The sequence below is a fragment of the Drosophila tropicalis genome, unplaced genomic scaffold, assembly GCF_018151085.1.
Source record: "Drosophila tropicalis isolate 14030-0801.00 unplaced genomic scaffold, ASM1815108v1 contig_276, whole genome shotgun sequence".
Taxonomy (NCBI): Eukaryota; Metazoa; Arthropoda; class Insecta; order Diptera; family Drosophilidae; genus Drosophila; species Drosophila tropicalis.
The window spans coordinates 26,067-35,986 of record NW_027172728.1 but is presented as its reverse complement, the minus strand read 5'-3'; positions in this window follow the sequence as shown (position 1 = coordinate 35,986).

Below are 9,920 nucleotides of genomic sequence, written 5' to 3'. Positions count from 1 at the left end.
TCCACCTATTTGAAGGACATTCCAGGACATGGTAACGTCAGTCGACGCGCATGAGCAAGGACTTTCAACTGGCCCAAGGACATTCCGGTCATCCTTAAAACTACCGAGTTTTGAGCACTTTTCTGTTTATTTGACTTGTAATTTTTTCCAAGTCCCAAATTGAAGGAAAAGTTCAAAAAAATCTAGAAAAAGTACAAAATCCTTAATATCTCAGCTCTCCGCAGGACAACAGGGTTGTCTTTTGCACCAACTATAGTCCTCAATGGTTGGAATGTTTGGGCACCACAGGACTCTCGGGTTAATTAACATTTTATCATAAACAACAATATCCTTTTATCTCAGGAAAAGGATGTCCTGGCGAAATCGATCAATGTCCTGGCGAGATATGGGCTCGACAAAATGATCCATTTTTCGTTTCTTAGCGCAGGACGAAAGGATATGGATTCGTAGAAACTCCTTGATGATCTCTATCGATTGGCATCAAAAAAAGTTAGGGTCATCTAAGGATGCAGGACATGAAATTTTCTGCAAAGGTCCTTTTTTTCCACCTATTTGAAGGACATTCCAGGACATGGTAACGTCAGTCGACGCGTATGAGCAAGGACTTTCATCTGGCCCAAGGACATTCCGCTCATCCTTAAAACTACCGAGTTTTGAGTACTTTTCTGTTTATTTGACTAGTAATTTTTTCCAAGTCCCAAATTGAAGGAAAAGTTAAAAAAAGTCTAGAAAAATACAAAATCCTTAATATCTCAGCTCTCCGCAGGACAATCGGGATGTCCTTTGCACCAACTATAGTCCTCAATGGTTGGAATGTTTGGGCACCACTTTCGTCCTGATACTGCAAAGGAGTTAATTAACATTTTTTCATAAACAAAAATATCCTTAATATCTCAGCTCTCCGCAGGACAATCGGGATGTCCTTTGCACCAACGATATTCCTCAATGGTTTGAATGTTTGGGCAGCACTTTCGTCCTGATCCTGCAAAGGACTCGCGTGTTAATTAACATTTTTTATAAACAAAAATATCCAGTTATCTCAGCTCCTAAAAGGACATTCCAGGATCTGATAGTGTCAGTCGATGTGGATCATCAAGGACTACAATCTGACCAAAGGACATCCTGATCGTCCTTTAAATGACCGAGTTATAAAGACGTTTGATGTTTTGTGTCACTTTGTTGCCATTTTTCTGACCCCCCAAATAAACGAGCAGTATTTTTGGAAGGATATTGAAAATCCTTGAATGCAGATCTATAGTCCTGATCCTGGAGGCTCCGGAAAAGGATGTCCTGGCGAAATTGATCAATGTCCTGGCGAGATATGGCCTCGACAAAATGATCCTTTTTTCGTTTCTTAGCTCTAGAATCCACAAATCCTGGCTCAGTATGAAATGATATGGATTAGTAGAAAGTCCTTGATGATCTCTATCGATTGGCATCATAAAAAGTTAGGGTCATCCAAGGTTGCAGGACATGTAATTTTCTGCAAAGGTCCCTTTTCCACCTATTTAAAGGACATTCCAGGACATGGTAACGTCATTCGACGCGCATGAGCAAGGACTTTCAACTGGCCCAAGGACATTCCGGTCATCGTTAAAACTACCGAGTTTTGAGCACTTTTCTGTTTATTTGACTTGTAATTTTTCCAAGTCCCAAATTGAAGGAAAAGTTAAAAAAAATCTAGAAGAAATACAAAATTCTTAATATCTCAGTTCTCCGCAGGACAATCGGGATGTCCGTTGCAGCAACGATAGTCCTCAATGGTTGGAATGTTTGGGCACCACTTTCACCTGATCCTGCAAAGGACTCGCGAGTTAATTAACATTTTTTCATAAACAAAAATATCCTTTTATCTCAGCTCCCAAAAGGACATTCCAGGATCCGATAGTCTCAGTCGATGTGGATCATCGAGGACTACAATCTGACCAAAGGACATCGTGATCGTCCTTTAAATGACCGAGTTATAAAGCAATTTGTAGTTTTTGACACTTTTTTGTAAAAAATTCGAGCAAATTTTTGGAAGAATATTGAAAGTCCTTGAATGCAGATCGATAGTCCTGATCCTGGAGGCTCCGGAAAAGGATGTCCTGGCGAAATCGATCAATGTCCTGGCGAGATATGGCCTCGACAAAATAATCCTTTTTTCGTTTCTTACCTCTAGAATCTACAAATCCTGGCGCAGGACGAAAGGATATGGATTCGTAGAAAGTCCTAAGGATGCAGGACATATATTTTTCTGCAAAGGTTCTTTTTTTCACCTATTTGAAGGACATTCCAGGACATGGTAACGTCAGTCGACGCGCATGAGCAAGGACTTTCAACTGGCCCAAGGACATTCCGGTCATCCTTAAAACTACCGAGTTTTGAGCACTTTTCTGTTTATTTGACTTGTAATTTTTTCCAAGTCCCAAATTGAAGGAAAAGTTCAAAAAAATCTAGAAAAAGTACAAAATCCTTAATATCTCAGCTCTCCGCAGGACAACAGGGATGTCTTTTGCACCAACTATAGTCCTCAATGGTTGGAATGTTTGGGCACCACAGGACTCTCGGGTTAATTAACATTTTATCATAAACAACAATATCCTTTTATCCCAGGAAAAGGATGTCCTGGCGAAATCGATCAATGTCCTGGCGAGATATGGGCTCGACAAAATGATCCATTTTTCGTTTCTTAGCGCAGGACGAAAGGATATGGATTCGTAGAAACTTCTTGATGATCTCTATCGATTGGCATCAAAAAAGTTAGGGTCATCTAAGGATGCAGGACATGAAATTTTCTGCAAAGGTCCTTTTTTCCACCTATTTGAAGGACATTCCAGGACATGGTAACGTCAGTCGACGCGTATGAGCAAGGACTTTCATCTGGCCCAAGGACATCCCGCTCATCCTTAAAACTACCGAGTTTTGAGTACTTTTCTGTTTATTTGACTAGTAATTTTTTCCAAGTCCCAAATTGAAGGAAAAGTAAAAAAAAGTCTAGAAAAAATACAAAATCCTTAATATCTCAGCTCTCCGCAGGACAATCGGGATGTCCTTTGCACCAACTATAGTCCTCAATGGTTGGAATGTTTGGGCACCACTTTCGTCCTGATACTGCAAAGGAGTTAATTAACATTTTTTCATAAACAAAAATATCCTTAATATCTCAGCTCTCCGCAGGACAATCGGGATGTCCTTTGCACCAACGATATTCCCCAATGGTTTGAATGTTTGGGCAGCACTTTCGTCCTGATCCTGCAAAGGACTCGCGTGTTAATTAACATTTTTTATAAACAAAAATATCCATTTATCTCAGCTCCTAAAAGGACATTCCAGGATCTGATAGTGTCAGTCGATGTGGATCATCAAGGACTACAATCTGACCAAAGGATATCCTGATCGTCCTTTAAATGACCGAGTTATAAAGACGTTTGAAGTTTTGTGTCACTTTGTTGCCATTTTTCTGACCCCCCAAATAAACGAGCAGTATTTTTGGAAGGATATTGAAAATCCTTGAATGCAGATCTATAGTCCTGATCCTGGAGGCTCCGGAAAAGGATGTCCTGGCGAAATTGATCAATGTCCTGGCGAGATATGGCCTCGACAAAATGATCCTTTTTTCGTTTCTTAGCTCTAGGATCCACAAATCCTGGCTCAGTACGAAATCTATCGATTGGCATCATAAAAAGTTAGGGTCATCCAAGGTTGCAGGACATGTAATTTTCTGCAAAGGTCCCTTTTCCACCTATTTAAAGGACATTCCAGGACATGGTAACGTCATTCGACGCGCATGAGCAAGGACTTTCAACTGGCCCAAGGACATTCCGGTCATCGTTAAAACTACCGAGTTTTGAGCACTTTTCTGTTTATTTGACTTGTAATTTTTTCCAAGTCCCAAATTGAAGGAAAAGTTAAAAAAAATCTAGAAGAAATACAAAATTCTTAATATCTCAGTTCTCCGCAGGACAATCGGGATGTCCTTTGCACCAACGATAGTCCTCAATGGTTGGAATGTTTGGGCACCACTTTCACCTGATCCTGCAAAGGACTCGCGAGTTAATTAACATTTTTTCATAAACAAATATATCCTTTTTATCTCAGCTCCCAAAAGGACATTCCAGGATCCGATAGTCTCAGTCGATGTGGATCATCGAGGACTACAATCTGACCAAAGGACATCGTGATCGTCCTTTAAATGACCGAGTTATAAAGACATTTGTAGTTTTTTGTCACTTTTTTGTCAAAAATTCGAGCAAATTTTTGGAAGAATATTGAAAGTCCTTGAATGCAGATCGATAGTCCTGATCCTGGAGCCTCTGGAAAAGGATGTCCTGGCGAAATCGATCAATGTCCTGGCAAGATATGGCCTCGACAAATTGATCAATTTTTCGTTTTTTAGCTCTAGAATCTACAAATCCTGGCGCAGGACGAAATGATATGGATTCGTAGAAAGTCCTAAGGATGCAGGACATGAAATTTTCTGCAAAGGTTCTTTTTTCCACCTATTTGAAGGACATTCCAGGACATGGTAACGTCAGTCGACGCGCATGAGCAAGGACTTTCAACTGGCCCAAAGGCCCTGCAAAGGACTCGCGAGTTAATTAACATTTTTTTATAAACAAAAATATCCTTAATATCTCAGCTCTCCACAGGACAATCGGGATGTCCTTTGCACCAACGATAGTCCTCAATGGTTTGAATGTTTGGGCAGCACTTTCGTCCTGATCCTGCAAAGGACTCGCGTGTTAATTACCATTTTTTTATAAACAAAAGTATACATTTATCTCAGCTCCCAAAAGGACATTCCAGGATCTGATAGTGTCAGTCGATGTGGATCATCAAGGACTGCAATCTGACCAAGGACATCCTGATCCTCCTTTAAATGACCGAGTTATAAAGACATTTGTAGTTTTGTGTCACTTTGTTGCCATTTTTCTGACCCCCCTAAATAAACGAGCAGTATTTTTTGGAAGGATATTGAAAATCCTTGAATGCAGATCTATAGTCCTGATCCTGGAGGCTCCGGAAAAGGATGTCCTGGCGAAATTGATCAATGTCCTGGCGAAATCGATCAATGTCCTGGCGAGATATGGCCTCGACAAAATGATCCTTTTTTCGTTTCTTACCTCTAGAATCTACAAATCCTGGCGCAGGACGAAATGATATGGATTCGTAGAAAGTCCTAAGGATGCAGGACATGAAATTTTCTGCACAGGTTCTTTTTTCCACCTATTTGAAGGACATTCCAGGACATGGTAACGTCAATCGACGCGCATGAGCAAGGACTTTCAACTGGCCCAAGGACATTCCGGTCATCCTTAAAACTACCGAGTTTTGAGTACTTTTCTGTATATTTGACTTGTAATTTTTTCCAAGTCCCAAATTGAAGGAAAAGTTCAAAAAAATCTAGAAAAAGTACAAAATCCTTAATATCTCAGCTCTCCGCAGGATAATCGGGATGTCCTTTGCACCAACTATAGCCCTCAATGGTTGGAATGTTTGGGCACCACTTTCGTCCTGATCCTGCAAAGGACTCGCGAGTTAATTAACATTTTTTCATAAACAAAAATATACTTTTATCTCAGCTCCCAAAAGGACTTTCCAGGATCCGATAGTCTCAGTCGATGTGGATCATCAAGGACTACAATCTGACCAAAGAACATCCTTGTTCGTGGAGTGGCGGAAGGATCCAAATAAATTACAAGTGGTTGGCTGGTGCCAATTTCTTCTGGGTGAGCGAGGGATGAATTAATAACTCGCGACAACTTCGGTTAAAAAACTTATGCTTTATTAAATGCACAGGTGGCCGACACACACGAAATGTTTCGGGTTAAAAGTATACAAATTTCGAGATAGAAAATTCTGAAGAAAAGGAACGGGTGTTCGGGTGAAAAACTCGGATTAGTGGAAAAACCCATTGGAAAAACCAAGTCAGTCCTCCTGGTGTGACCGTAGATGCCGAGGATCAAAAAAACCCTCCTCACTCCTCCCCCGCTCACTGCTCTTCGCCGCTCACTGCTGTTCACCCGGTGGCGTGAACATACCGCCCCCCTTGCAACATGTTGCAATTGCCACCCTGGACATATAAAGGATGGGGGACGGCAACGTCCTGGAGCGCCTAGATCCCACAGGAGCCGGAGACGACCCAACACGGTGCTCTGGGCTGCGGGAGTGCCGCTATGACCGTGCACACAGCCTGGTTGGATGACCTCAGGATAGAGGTCTGCCCCGAGCACCACGGATACCGACACCGGCCGATAGAAATAGGGGTCGGCCAGGATCAGGGTGGCGAACTTCTCCCCGGACCGGCGCCGCCACTTCCCGGATGGGAGTGCGGATGAGCAAGTCCTCTTCGACCCGGAATATAACGTTCCGTCGGAACGTCTTGTCGGACCTCGACTCGAGGACGGCCGTACAGGCTTGGTCGACCCCGACCTTGGTCACAGCTAACCCCAGGGACCGGGCAAAGGAGAGATTGATGCGGCTCTCAGCCGCACACGCATCGAGAAGGACGCGGGTCTCGAAGGATTTCGAGCCATTAGCCCACCGGAGGACTGCGGTTGGCAGGACAGTCGTCCTGGCGTGGAGCAGGGAGGATAGAGAAATCTCGGGTGCGCCTTCTGGGGAAGCGGAGCGGTCGGACGATGATCGGGAACGGGGTTGTAGCGGGGGTGCACCACGCCCGGAAGGGGGTGATTGGCTGCGACGCCGGGCGGAGGCACGTTGTCTCGGCGGTTGGTCGGCCATGTGGAGCAGGGTATGGTGCCTTTGCCCGCATCGTCGGCAACCATGGCGAGTCCGGCACGCGTCGGATGAATGCTTGTGTGCCAAGCAATTGGGACAATACTTATTGATAAGCACCGCCCGAAGCCGCTTTTCCCCTCGGAGGTTCAGGAAGCGCTGACACTGCCGGAGTGCATGAACCGCCCGACAGACCCGGCATCGGTACACGTTCGTGCCCTGTGGAGCTCGTTTGCTGCGGTGGTGCGGCAGACGCGTGGGGGCCATGTCGCTATGAAGGGTCGAGCTGAACGAACTGTAACGAAAGAAATTACGTAGGGGGAGTGGATTAGTCTATGCACGGGAACGAGAAACATGCACGGAGACGAGGACATTCGGAGGAAACATAAAGGGATTGGGAGTCACGATAAGGTTTTAGACTCAGGACTCCAGCTGTCTTGCAACAGAATGAGCTGCGCTACGGGTCTTCGGATAGACCCACGCGCGGTGGTGACATCAGCCACTCGGACGAGACCGTCAGCCCCGGGCAGAGTGCGCTCAATTCGCCCTAAGCGCCACTCGTTGGAGGGGAGATGATCTTCGGACACGATCACGAGGTCGCCGGTCTGGATGCTGCGAGTCGGTGATTTCCACTTGTTCCGTTTGTGAAGCTCCTTGAGGTACTCACTCTTCCAGCGGCGGCAGAAAGCCTGCTGGATTGCCTTTAGTCGCTGCCATCGGTTGATCAGCGACAGGCTCGACCAGAATTTCCGGTTCCGCAATGGATAAGAGTGGTCCTCCAATCAGGAAATGTCCCGGGCTTAGGGCCAGCAGATCCTCTGGGTCCTCGCTCATGGGAGAGATTGGCCTGGAGTTTATGCACGCTTCGATCCTACACAGGAGAGTGGAAAGTTCCTCGAAGGTGTATTTGACAGTGGACGAGGACTTGTAAAACAGGGTCTTTAAACTTTTGACCCCTGTTTCCCACAGTCCTCCCATATGGGGCGCGCTTGGCGGAATGAACTGCCAGGATAAAAAGTGCTGGGGAAATGCCTTCATTATTTCAAGCTTGGTGGCGTTCAGGAAATCTTTTTCGAGCGCCTTTGAGGCCCCTACGAAGGTTTTGCCGTTGTCGGAGTAAATGCGCTGTGGGCATTGTCTCCGTGCGACAAACCGAGAGAAGGCTGCAAGAAATCTTTCAGTGGTGAGGTCGGAGATAGCCTCGAGATGGATTGCCTTCGTGCTGAAACACACAAAGACGCAGACATAACCCTTAGTTATGAGACACGCACGCCCTGTGTAATTTTTGATCTCGAACGGCCCTGCGAAGTCAATGCCCGTGTGGGTGAAGGGCCTGGAGTACGTGATGCGTTCTCGAGGGAGATCACCCATCATCTGGGTCTGTAGTCGTCGACGATGAACGATGCAGACTTTGCACCCCTTGATGTGGGACTTTACCATGTTCTTTATCCGATGTATCCAAATACCGCACCATCAGTTGATTGCCGCCATGCAACGTGATGCGGTGGGCGAATTCGACAAGCAGGGGAGTGAAATGAGTACTATAGGGGAGGAGAATAGGGTGACGTTCATCATATCGGAGGGAGTCAGCGCCCCGGAGTCGTCCGCAGGAGCGGAGTAACCCATGCTGGTCGAGAAATGGGTTCAGATTGAGTAGCGTGCTGGATGATGGCAGGGGTCGTCCTTCACCCAGGGCCCGTATCTCCGCGAGGTATTCCCGCCGCTGAGAGGTCCGAATCAAGGCGTGCTCGGCGGAAAGAAGTTCGTCATTGGTGAGGCGAACCGTGGAAGGCGTCGAAATCCTCTTGGTGGCGAAGCGTAGGATGTACGCGATGACTCGTAATGTCCTACCATAACCGAAATGAACCGCTCCGCACAACTCCAGCCGAGGCAGCGAGACTGTTTTGACTGGAGCTACACGGGTCTTAGCCGTTAATAAATGGACGTCTATAGGGCCGCTCCATACGCTTTCTGTGACGCGTCACAGAAGCCATGAAGCTCCCACGAGAGCTTATCGCTGGTGTTTAGCCAACGGGGAATGCGGAGTCGACTGAGGCCTAGGTAATCCTGCAGGAATTCGTGCCATTGCTGCAGCAGGAGAGGCGGCAGAACATCATCCCAGCCCAGTTCGGTAAGCCAGATTTGCTGCATGAATATCTTCGCTCGGATGACAAATGGGGCTAGCCAACCAGCGGGGTCAAAGAGTTTAGCGATATGGGACAGAACCTGCCTCTTGGAGATCGACTCCTTCAAGGGGGGTCCGCTACGGTGAAGAAGAAGACGTCTTCAGCAGCTTGCCAGCGAATGCCCAAGGTTTTTGCAGTGCTCGCAGACGCGAGAAAAAGTCCTCTCGCAGCAGGTGCTCTCTCGGAATGGCTTGAAGTACTTCCTTCTTATTGGAAGTCCACTTCCGAAGCGGGAAGCCCGCAGATTGGAGGGCCGCTTGAAGCTCTCGTATGGCGAGACGGGCGTCGGCTTCAGTGTGAGCGCCGGCAAGGACATCATCAACATACATGTAGTTCCGAAGGATTTCGCTCGCCTGAGGATACATCGCTTGCAGGTCTTGTGCCAGTTGTAAACGGACTCGGATCGCCAAGAATGGCGCGCAGTTAACCCCAAACGTGACAGTTTGTAACTCGTAATCCTTAATATTGCCGCAGCGGTCTCGGTAGAGGATCCGCTGAAAGGGGGTATGCCTGGGGTCGACTCGGATTTGTCGATACATCTGCGTTATGTCGGCGTTGAAAACGAATTGAAAGAACCGCCATTTCAGTACCTGAAGCGTGAGGTCGGCCTGAAGAGTGGGACCGGTGTGCAAGACATCGTTGAGGCTGACGCCTTGTGTGGAGGGGCTCGACGCGTTAAATACCACGCGTACCTTAGTGGTGGTGCTATCGGGCTTAAACACCGCATAATGGGGGAGATAGAAGTTTTTCCCATCTTGAGGCGGCGTCACCCGAATCATATGACCCAATTCCTCGTACTCTTGAATAATGGCATCGTACTGCGTTTTTAGGACGGGATCCTTGTGAAGGCGTGCTTCATTCCGCAGGAATTGAGCCAGCGCGATCGGTCTTGAGTGGCCCAAGTCAACGCTATTCGGACCTTTGAACGGTAGGGACACAACATATCGGCCGTCCTTTCCCCTTTGGTTGGTCTCCTGGAAGTTCCGCTCGCAGAATGCGTCATCCTCCTTTTCC